This window comes from Papaver somniferum, chromosome 3 (genome assembly GCF_003573695.1).
Source record: "Papaver somniferum cultivar HN1 chromosome 3, ASM357369v1, whole genome shotgun sequence".
Lineage (NCBI taxonomy): Eukaryota > Viridiplantae > Streptophyta > Magnoliopsida > Ranunculales > Papaveraceae > Papaver > Papaver somniferum.
In genome coordinates, this window is record NC_039360.1 from 76,140,899 (window position 1) to 76,151,475 (window position 10,577).

Below are 10,577 nucleotides of genomic sequence, written 5' to 3' on the forward strand. Positions count from 1 at the left end.
ATGTGGAGACTTGAACTTATCTATCACTCAAAATTCCATTATAAGGAGGTGCGGGGATTAGTTTTTCACAGTTTCTAGACGTCTCCTTATATAGTTTTCAAATCCGGGTTCGCAATCTAAGTTACCTTGGTAACAAAGCATTCAATATTCACCGTTAGATGAAAAACCTGATTTATCCAAGCTAATATCTTTCAACCGTTAGATCGAAACTTATATTTTCACGCACAAATGAAATATATTCATTTAGGTTTGAGTAACTGTACCTAAACGTGTACATTGGTTGGTTCAAAAATGGTTGACCAATGGTTAGCGATATGAGTGCTTTCATATTAACCGTATTCATCTTTCTCATAACTAGTTCAAATGACTCATAAGAACTAGTTCAAGAGTTGTTCAATTGCTTAGGTCTTTATACATAGACACAATTGAAACAAAATCGGTTCGATTCATTTGAATCAATTCATGAACAATATACCCACGGTTTCAAAGATTGCATTCCTTATAATTTATTCTTTTAAGTCCATGAACTATCGATTTGAGAAATAACTAGCTAGGGTATGCGTACGGGTATGCGTACCTTAGCTACCAGATTTGAGTTGGTTTTAGTTTCCAAACTCAGCAAAAAATTTCGGGTGAAAAAGTTCCACCAGTACGCGTACCTCAGGTGACTGGTTTTTTTGAGTTCGTAAACTTCAAACTCAACAGAATTTCACGGATGTGAACTTCTGCCAGTACGCGTACGGGTACGCGTACCCAACCTGTCTCCTTCACCAATACCGCATGCACACATATGCACTCACTTGGTTTCCGGCACATGGATTTATACACTAATGTGCGAACATACTATATGCTTACATCCATAGGTGGTTACATATTCTCAACTCTACATTTCAATCATTGAAACATTCTTCTATAATGTTATAACAATCGTTAGACATAAAGAATCGACTATCGTCATCAAAGCTATTTTCAAGATTGAAACGTCATCATGACTTTCGTCACGGGTAAAGATGAAGATGGTTAACACAAAAGCTTACCAACACGTATTTCGAGAAAAATATATGCGAGTAAACTCGGCTCGAAATAGCAAATGTGTATGTATGAAAACTATCATACTTATACGACTTTTGTCTCAAGAGTAGGAGATAGAGTAGATAGACTTTTGAGTGACAAGATGAGTTCAAGTATCCACATACCTTTTGGTCGGATGAAGTTCCACCGGTTCCTTGAGTAGTTCTTCGTCTTTGCAAGATAATCGCCATGGAGTCTGGAGCTCAACTATTCCTAACTATCCTAGATCGAGACTTAGTCATAAGTATACTAGAAATCAAGACATATAGTTTTGATCACTAACATTGACAAACATGCTTGAGATAGGAATGCATGGGAGTTCGACCGATCAATGCTCTAACAATATCCTCCTTTGTCAATTTTAATGACAAAACTATCAATACATATGGATTACAAAATAAATAAAACTTTGAAGCTTCTCGTCCACATGATTGATTTCCTTGGTGCTTCAACGTTACTTGAAAACTTCGTCTTTTCCAAGTACTCCCATGATTCCATAGATGTTCAATTCAGCATCATAATTGTTGAAATTCCGTAGCCATAACAATGAGAAAACAAAAGCTCTTGATCATTGTTATACAGTGTCATAGTATTATTACACAGCATCAAAGTTCTCATCTCACAACTTCGACAACAATACTATGGTGATATGTACCACTCCTCCTTAGTCAATACTTTCGTCTCAATATGAAAACCACTCCCCCTTACATAATGACTCGTAAAGCACGTAAATCATATGTATTTGTAGTGTGAACTACACATTAATTCTCCCCCTTTTTGTCAATAAAATTGGCAAAGGTACGAAAACGGGATCCTAATGAAATTTCCACGAAGACGCTTCAAGACCAAAGAAAAGTACATATCAACTTGTTTAGATGCAATCATAAAGCCGAGGCTAAATGCATTCATCTAGGAGTTTATAAAGATACAAGATAACCCCTAAATAATTCCACAACCGCACTCCCCACAAAGATATGGAAATTAAGCGGAAGTTCAAAAGAACTCTCCCCCATTTGATGTCATTCCCAAGAGAACAACAAGAGCAACCTTACTTTTACAAGAAAAGAAGGATTTTATTGGACACCAAAAACCATAAAGAAATGATTTTCTATATCCAAAATTCTCAATTAAACTAACCACAAGAAAACTCATGATTAATTGAATCGGAATTCACAACCAAAACAACCACAAACGAATCTATGATTAATCTAGTTGGAAATGCTCGACATAAGAGAGCTTACGGAGCCACGACTAAGTTCACCATAAAAGAATGATTAACTCAATCGTATTATGCTCAACACAAGAAAAACTTATGGAGCATTGCAGTATACACATAAAATATGGATCAGGGATTGATTAATACTGCGGCATATACAAGGATTCATTCTATTTTCCATCACTATTTGCACAATGACATACATTAGACATAATCTTTGTAAATAAAAGAATTTAACCTATCTGTTTGCACCCAAAAATATTTCCGAGCACTAAACACGATGGATTTTGTGTTGTTGATGAAAACATGGTTAAAACAAGAAACAAGAATGAAGACAGGAGACACATGTTTACGTGGTTCGGCATGGTTTGCCTACATCCACGGGTGAATCCCCTTGGGGAATAATGTTTTATTGAAATAGAATTACAGTCTATTTTTTCTGTATGAGCTAGTCTCCTCTCTTCTATTGGATACCCCCCTATGATTTCTGCTCCTCCCTATTTATACAGTTCAATATCTAATTTCAATATAAACTTAAATGGCAATAACTGCTCATTCATGCCTCCATCTTCAATTTTGTATGAAACTGCTGGAATTAATACTGCATGTTCAATTCTGTATGAAACTGCTGGAATTAATACTGCATGCCGCCATGTTAAATTCTGCATGAAATCGATGGAATTAATATTGCATGCCTCCTGAATTAATCCACATGAAACTGCTCATTCATTCCTCCTGAATTAATTCGCATGAAACTGCTCATTCATGCCTCCAGAATTAATTCTGCATGCTGGCAAACTGGATTGATGGTTGACAGGCATAATGGCTGGCAGTATGGATAGATGCTGGCTGGCAGACTGGATTGACTGGCTGACATGCATAATGGCTAGCAGCACAGCTGACAGCACGGGTAGAGACTGGTTGGCAGTGCGATAGAGTATTTAGCTGGGAATTGGTTGGTAGCACCGCTGGCAACATGAATGGAAACTGTATGGCAGCACCATTGGCAACATGGCCTTGACATTAACTGATGGTTGACTTTGACCGTTGACCGATTGTTGACTTTTCCATTGACCGGGTGTTGACTTTGACCATTGACCGGTCATTGATTTTATGTAATACTGGGCAGGCTGGTGGGATGCTTAGGTTGACTGGTTAGCGGGCTTGGATGAGGGCCAATAGATGATTCAAGTACAAATTTGGCCCATTGTGTGGCATTTTTACTTATGGTACAAACACTATCTTCCATCAATAATTGACATAATAGGCTTAACTTTTGTTTGTCAAAAGTTCATCGATCTTGTATCAATACATGCATATCGACATAAAAGAGATAACTTTTGACATCATATGGGACAATAATAGTTCACGGACGCAAACACACATATCCCATAACACATTGCAATATATAAACCATAAAGATTAATACTGCAAAAATCATCTTCCAAACAATTTTTAGAATTTAAATAAATAAACCTAAAAAAAATAAAGATGAAAAAACGATGGACATAACTATGTGTAATCATAATAATGGTTATTCCAAACTCTAGTTATTCTTCCCAAAACATAAGAAATAAATTCTCATAAGAAGACTTTATAGATATTAATATCTTTAAGAAATTCTGCATCGTTCCCGAACTCCTTGTCGTCAACAACCATTGGAAGATAAGGTTCGTGGAGGAAGGAGTCAATACCAACAAACCTTCTTGGCTGAAGATGTCGAAGCAGGGCCTTCTGAATTTCCAAATATATTAACACACAAGCCTTTAGTTGTCGAATCTACTTTCTTGTCTCTTCAACTCATCAAGAACATCAGAGAACTTCTGAGAGTTAGAAGGAATTGCCCTTGGCTTCCTCACATTCCTTCTTTTTCTTTTCAAGGATGGAGACTCGAGAAGAAACCTACGATTAAAGGAGAATCGACTCTAGCAAACCAACTAGTATCACACAGGAGGTGTGGGGATTAGTTTTGCACAGTTGCTAGACGTCTTCTTATATAGTTTTCAAATCCGGGTTCGCAATCTAAGTTACCTTGGTAACAAAGCATTCAATATTCACCGTTAGATGAAAAACCTGATTTATCCAATCCAATATCTTTCAACCGTTAGATCGAAACTTAGCTTGTCCAACACAAATGAAATGTATTCATTTAGGTTCGAGTAACCGTACCTAAACGTGTACATTGGTTGGTTCACAAATGGTTGACCAATGGTTATCCATATGAGTGCTTTCATATTAACCGTATTCATCTTTCTCATAACTAGTTCAAATGACTCATAAGAATTAGTTCAAGAGTTGTTCAATTGCTTAGGTCTTTATACATAGACACAATTGAAACAAAATCGGTTTGATTCATTCGAATCAATGCATGAACAATATACCCACGGTTTTCAAATATTGCATTCCTTACAATTTATTGTTTAAGTCCATGAACTACTGATTTGAGAAATAACTAGCTTGGGTACGCGTACGGGTATGCGTACCTTAGCTACCGGATTTGAGTTGGTTTTAGTTTCCGAATTCAGCAGACTTTTTCGGGTGAAAAGGTTCCGCCAGTACGCCTACGGGTATGCGTACCTAAGGTGACTGGTTTTTTTGAGTTCGTAAACTTCAAACTCAGCAGAATTTCACGGACGTGAAATTCCGCCAGTACGAGTACGGGTACGCGTACCCAACCTGTCTCCTTCACCAATACCGCATGCACACATATGCACGCACTTGGTTTCCGACACATGAATTTATACACTAATGTGCGAACACAATATATGCTTACATCCATAGGTGGTTACATATTCTCAACTCTACATTTCAATCATTGAAACATTCTTCTATAATGTTATAACAGTCGTTAGACATAAAGAATCGACTATCGTCATCAAAGTTATTTTCAAGATTGAAACGTCATCATGACTTTCGTCACGGGTAAAGATGAAGATGGTTAAAGCAAAAGCTTACCAACACGTATTTCGAGAAAAAGTTAGGCGAGTAAACTCGGCTCGAAATAACAAATGTGTATGCATGAAAACTATCATACTTATACGACTTTTGTCTCAAGAGTAGGAGATAAAGTAGATAGACTTTTGAGTGACAAGATGAATTCAAGTCTCCAGATACCTTTTGGTCGGATGAAGTTCCACCGGTTCCTTGAGTAGTTCTTCGTCTTTGCATGATAATCGCCATGGAGTCTGGAGCTCAACTATTCCTAACTATCCTAGACCGAGACTTAGTCAGAAGTATACTAGAAATCAAGACATACAGTTTTGATCACTAACATTGACAAACATGCTTGAGATAGCAACGCATGCGAGTTCGACCGAGCAATGCTCTAACAATCTCCTCCTTTGTCAATTTTAGTGACAAAACTATCAATACATATGGATTACAAAATAAATAAAACTTTATACCTTCTCGTCCACATGCTTGATCTCCTTGGTGCTTCAACGTTACTTGAAAACTCCGTCTTTTCCAAGTACTCCCATGATTCCATAGATGTTCAACTCAGCATCATAGTTGTTGAAATTCCATAGCCATAACAATGAGAAAACAAAAGCTCTCGATCATTGTTATACAGTGTCATAGTATTATTACACAGCATCAAAGTTATCATATCACAACTTCGACAACAATACTATGGTGATATGTATCACTCCCCCTTAGTCAATACTTTCGTCTCAACATGAAAACCACTCCCCCTTACATAATGACCCGTAAAGCACATAAATCATATGTATTTGTAGTGTGAACTACACATTAATTCTCCCCCTTTTTGTCAATAAAATTGACAAAGGTACGAAAACGGGATCCTAATGAAATTTCCACTAAGATGCTTCTTCAAGACCAAAGAAAAGTACATATCAACTTGTTTAGATGCAATCATAAAGTCGAGGCTAAATGCATTCATTAAGGAGTTTATAAAGATACAAGATAACCCCTAAATAATTCCACAGCCGCACTCCCCAGAAAGATATGGAAATTAAGCGAAATTTCAAAAGAACTCTCCCCCATTTGATGTCATTCCCAAGAGAACAACAAGAGCGACCTTACTTTTACAAGAAAATAAGGATTTTATTGGACACCAAAAACCATAAAGAAATGATTTTCTATATCCAAAATTCTCAATTAAACTAACCACAAGAAAACCCATGATTAATTGAATCAGAATTCACAACCAAAATAACCACAAACGAATCTATGATTAATCTAGTTGGAAATGCTCGACATAAGAGAGCTTACGGAGCTACGACTAAGTTCACCATAAAAGAATGATTAACTCAATCGTCTTATGCTCAATACAAGAAAAACTTATGGAGCATTGCCGTATACACATAAAATATGGATCATGGAATGATCAATACTACGGCATATACAAGGATTCATTCTATTTTTCATCACTATTTTCACAATGACATACAATAGACACAATCCTTGTAAACAAAAGATTTTAACCTATCTTCCGTCAATAATTGACATAATAGGCTTAACTTTTGTTTGTCAAAAGTTCATCGATCTTATATCAATACATGCATATCGACATTAAAACGATAACTTTTGACATCATATGGGACAATAATAGTTCACGGACGCAAACACACATATCCCACAACATATTGCAATATATAAACCATAAAGATTAATACTGCAAAAATCATCTTCCAAACAATTTTTAGAATTTAAATAAATAAACTTAAAAAAATAAAGATGAAAAAACGATGGACATAGCTATGTGTAATCACAATAATGGATATTCCAAACTCTAGTTATTCTTCCCAAAACATAAGAAATAAATTCTCATAAGAAGACTTTATAGATATTAATATCTTTAAGAAATTCTGCATCGTTCCCGAACTCCTTGTCGTCAACAACCATTGGAACATAAGGTTCGTGGAGGAAGGAGTCAATACAAACAAACCGTCTTGGCTGAAGATGTCGAACCAGGGCCTTCTGAATTTCCAAATATATTAACACACAAGCCTTTAGTTGTCGAATCTCCTTTCTTGTCTCTTCAACTCATCAAGAACATCAGAGAACTTCTGAGAGTTAGAAGGAATTGCCCTTGGCTTCCTCACATTCCTTCTTTTTCTTTTCAAGGATGGAGAATCGAGAAGAAACCTACGATTAAAGGAGAATCGACTCTAGCAAACCAACTAGTATCACACAGGAGGTGTGGGGATTAGTTTTGCACAGTTGCTAGACGTCTTCTTATATAGTTTTCAAATCCGGGTTCGCAATCTAAGTTACCTTGGTAACAAAGCATTCAATATTCACCGTTAGATGAAAAACCTGATTTATCCAAGCCAATATCTTTCAACCGTTAGATCGAAACTTAGCTTGTCCAACACAAATGAAATGTATTCATTTAGGTTTGAGTAACCGTACCTAAACGTGTACATTGGTTGGTTCACAAATGGTTGACCAATGGTTAACCATATGAGTGCTTTCATATTAACCGTATTCATCTTTCTCATAACTAGTTCAAATGACTCATAAGAATTAGTTCAAGAGTTGTTCAATTGCTTAGGTCTTTATACATAGACACAATTGAAACAAAATCGGTTTGATTCATTTGAATCAATGCATGAACAATATACCCACGGTTTTCAAATATTGCATTCCTTACAATTTATTGTTTTAAGTCCATGAATACCGATTTGAGAAATAACTAGCTTGGGTACGCGTACGGGTATGCGTACCTTAGCTACCGGATTTGAGTTGGTTTTAGTTTCCGAATTCAGCAGACTTTTTCGGGTGAAAAAGTTCCGCCAGTACGCGTACGGGTATGCGTACCTAAGGTGACTGGTTTTTTTGAGTTCGTAAACTTCAAACTCAGCAGAATTTCACGGACGTGAAATTCTGCCAGTACGCGTACCCAACCTGTCTCCTTCACCAATACCGCATGCACACATATGCACGCACTTGGTTTCCGACACATGAATTTATGCACTAATGTGCGAACACACTATATGCTTACATCCATAGGTGGTTACATATTGTCAACTCTACATTTCAATCATTGAAACATTCTTCTATAATGTTATAACAGTCGTTAGACATAAAGAATCGACTATCGTCATCAAAGTTATTTTCAAGATTTAAACGTCATCATGACTTTCGTCACGGGTAAAGATGAAGATGGTTAAAGCAAAAGCTTACCAACACGTATTTCGAGAAAAAGTTAGGCGAGTAAACTCGGCTCGAAATAACAAATGTGTATGCATGAAAACTATCATACTTATACGACTTTTGTCTCAAGAGTAGGAGATAAAGTAGATATACTTTTGAGTGACAAGATGATTTCAAGTCTCCACATACCTTTTGGTCGGATGAAGTTCCACCGGTTCCTTGAGTAATTCTTCGTCTTTGCAAGATAATCACCATGGAGTCTGGAGCTCAACTATTCCTAACTATCCTAGACCGAGACTTGGTCAGAAGTATACTAGAAATCAAGACATACAGTTTTGATCACTAACATTGACAAACATGCTTGAGATAGCAACGCATGCGAGTTCGACCGAGCAATGCTCTAACAATCTCCTCCTTTGTCAATTTTAGTGACAAAACTATCAATACATATGGATTACAAAATAAATAAAACTTTATAGCTTCTCGTCCACATGCTTGATCTCCTTGGTGCTTCAACGTTACTTAAAAACTCCGTCTTTTCCAAGTACTCCCATGATTCCATAGATGTTCAATTCAGCATCATAGTTGTTGAAATTCCATAGCCATAACAATGAGAAAACAAAAGCTCTCGATCATTGTTATACAGTGTCATAGTATTATTACACAGCATCAAAGTTATCATATCACAACTTCGACAACAATACTATGGTGATATGTATCACTCCCCCTTAGTCAATACTTTCGTCTCAACATGAAAACCACTCCTCCTTACATAATGACCCGTAAAGCACATAAATCATATGTATTTGTAGTGTGAACTACACATTAATTCTCCCCCTTTTTGTCAATAAAATTGGCAAAGGTACGAAAACGGGATCCTAATGAAATTTCCACGAAGACGCTTCTTCAAGACCAAAGAAAAGTACATATCAACTTGTTGTTTAGATGCAATCATAAAGTCGAGGCTAAATGCATTCATCAAGGAGTTTATAAAGATACAAGATAACCCCTAAATAATTCCACAGCCGCACTCCCCAGAAAGATATGGAAATTAAGCGAAATTTCAAAAGAACTCTCCCCCATTTGATGTCATTCCCAAGAGAACAACAAGAGCGACCTTACTTTTACAAGAAAATAAGGATTTTATTGGACACCAAAAACCATAAAGAAATGATTTTCTATATCCAAAATTCTCAATTAAACTAACCACAAGAAAACCCATGATTAATTGAATCAGAATTCACAACCAAAATAACCACAAACGAATCTATGATTAATCTAGTTGGAAATGCTCGACATAAGAGAGCTTACGGAGCTACGACTAAGTTCACCATAAAAGAATGATTAACTAAATCGTCTTATGCTCAATACAAGAAAAACTTATGGAGCATTGCAGTATACACATAAAATATGGATCATGGAATGATCAATACTACGACATATACAAGGATTCATTATATTTTCCATCACTATTTGCACAATGACATACAATAGACACAATCCTTGTAAATAAAAGATTTTAACCTATCTTCCGTCAATAATTGACATAATAGGCTTAACTTTTGTTTGTCAAAAGTTCATCGATCTTGTACCAATACATGCATATCGACATAAAAACGATAACTTTTGACATCATATGGGACAATAATAGTTCACGGACGCAAACACACATATCCCACAACATATTGCAATATATAAACCATAAAGATTAATACTGCAAAAATCATCTTCCAAACAATTTTTAGAATTTAAATAAATAAACCTAAAAAAATAAAGATGAAAAAACGATGGACATAGCTATGTGTAATCACAATAATGGCTATTCCAAACTCTAGTTATTCTTCCCAAAACATAAGAAATAAATTCTCATAAGAAGACTTTATAGATATTAATATCTTTAAGAAATTCTGCATCGTTCCCGAACTCCTTGTCGTCAACAACCATTGGAACATAAGGTTCGTGGAGGAAGGAGTCAATACCAACAAACCGTCTTGGCTGAAGATGTCGAACCAGGGCCTTCTGAATTTCCAAATATATTAACACACAAGCCTTTAGTTGTCGAATCTCCTTTCTTGTCTCTTTAACTCATCAAGAACATCAGAGAACTTCTGAGAGTTAGAAGGAATTGCCCTTGGCTTCCTCACATTCCTTCTTTTTCTTTTCAAGGATG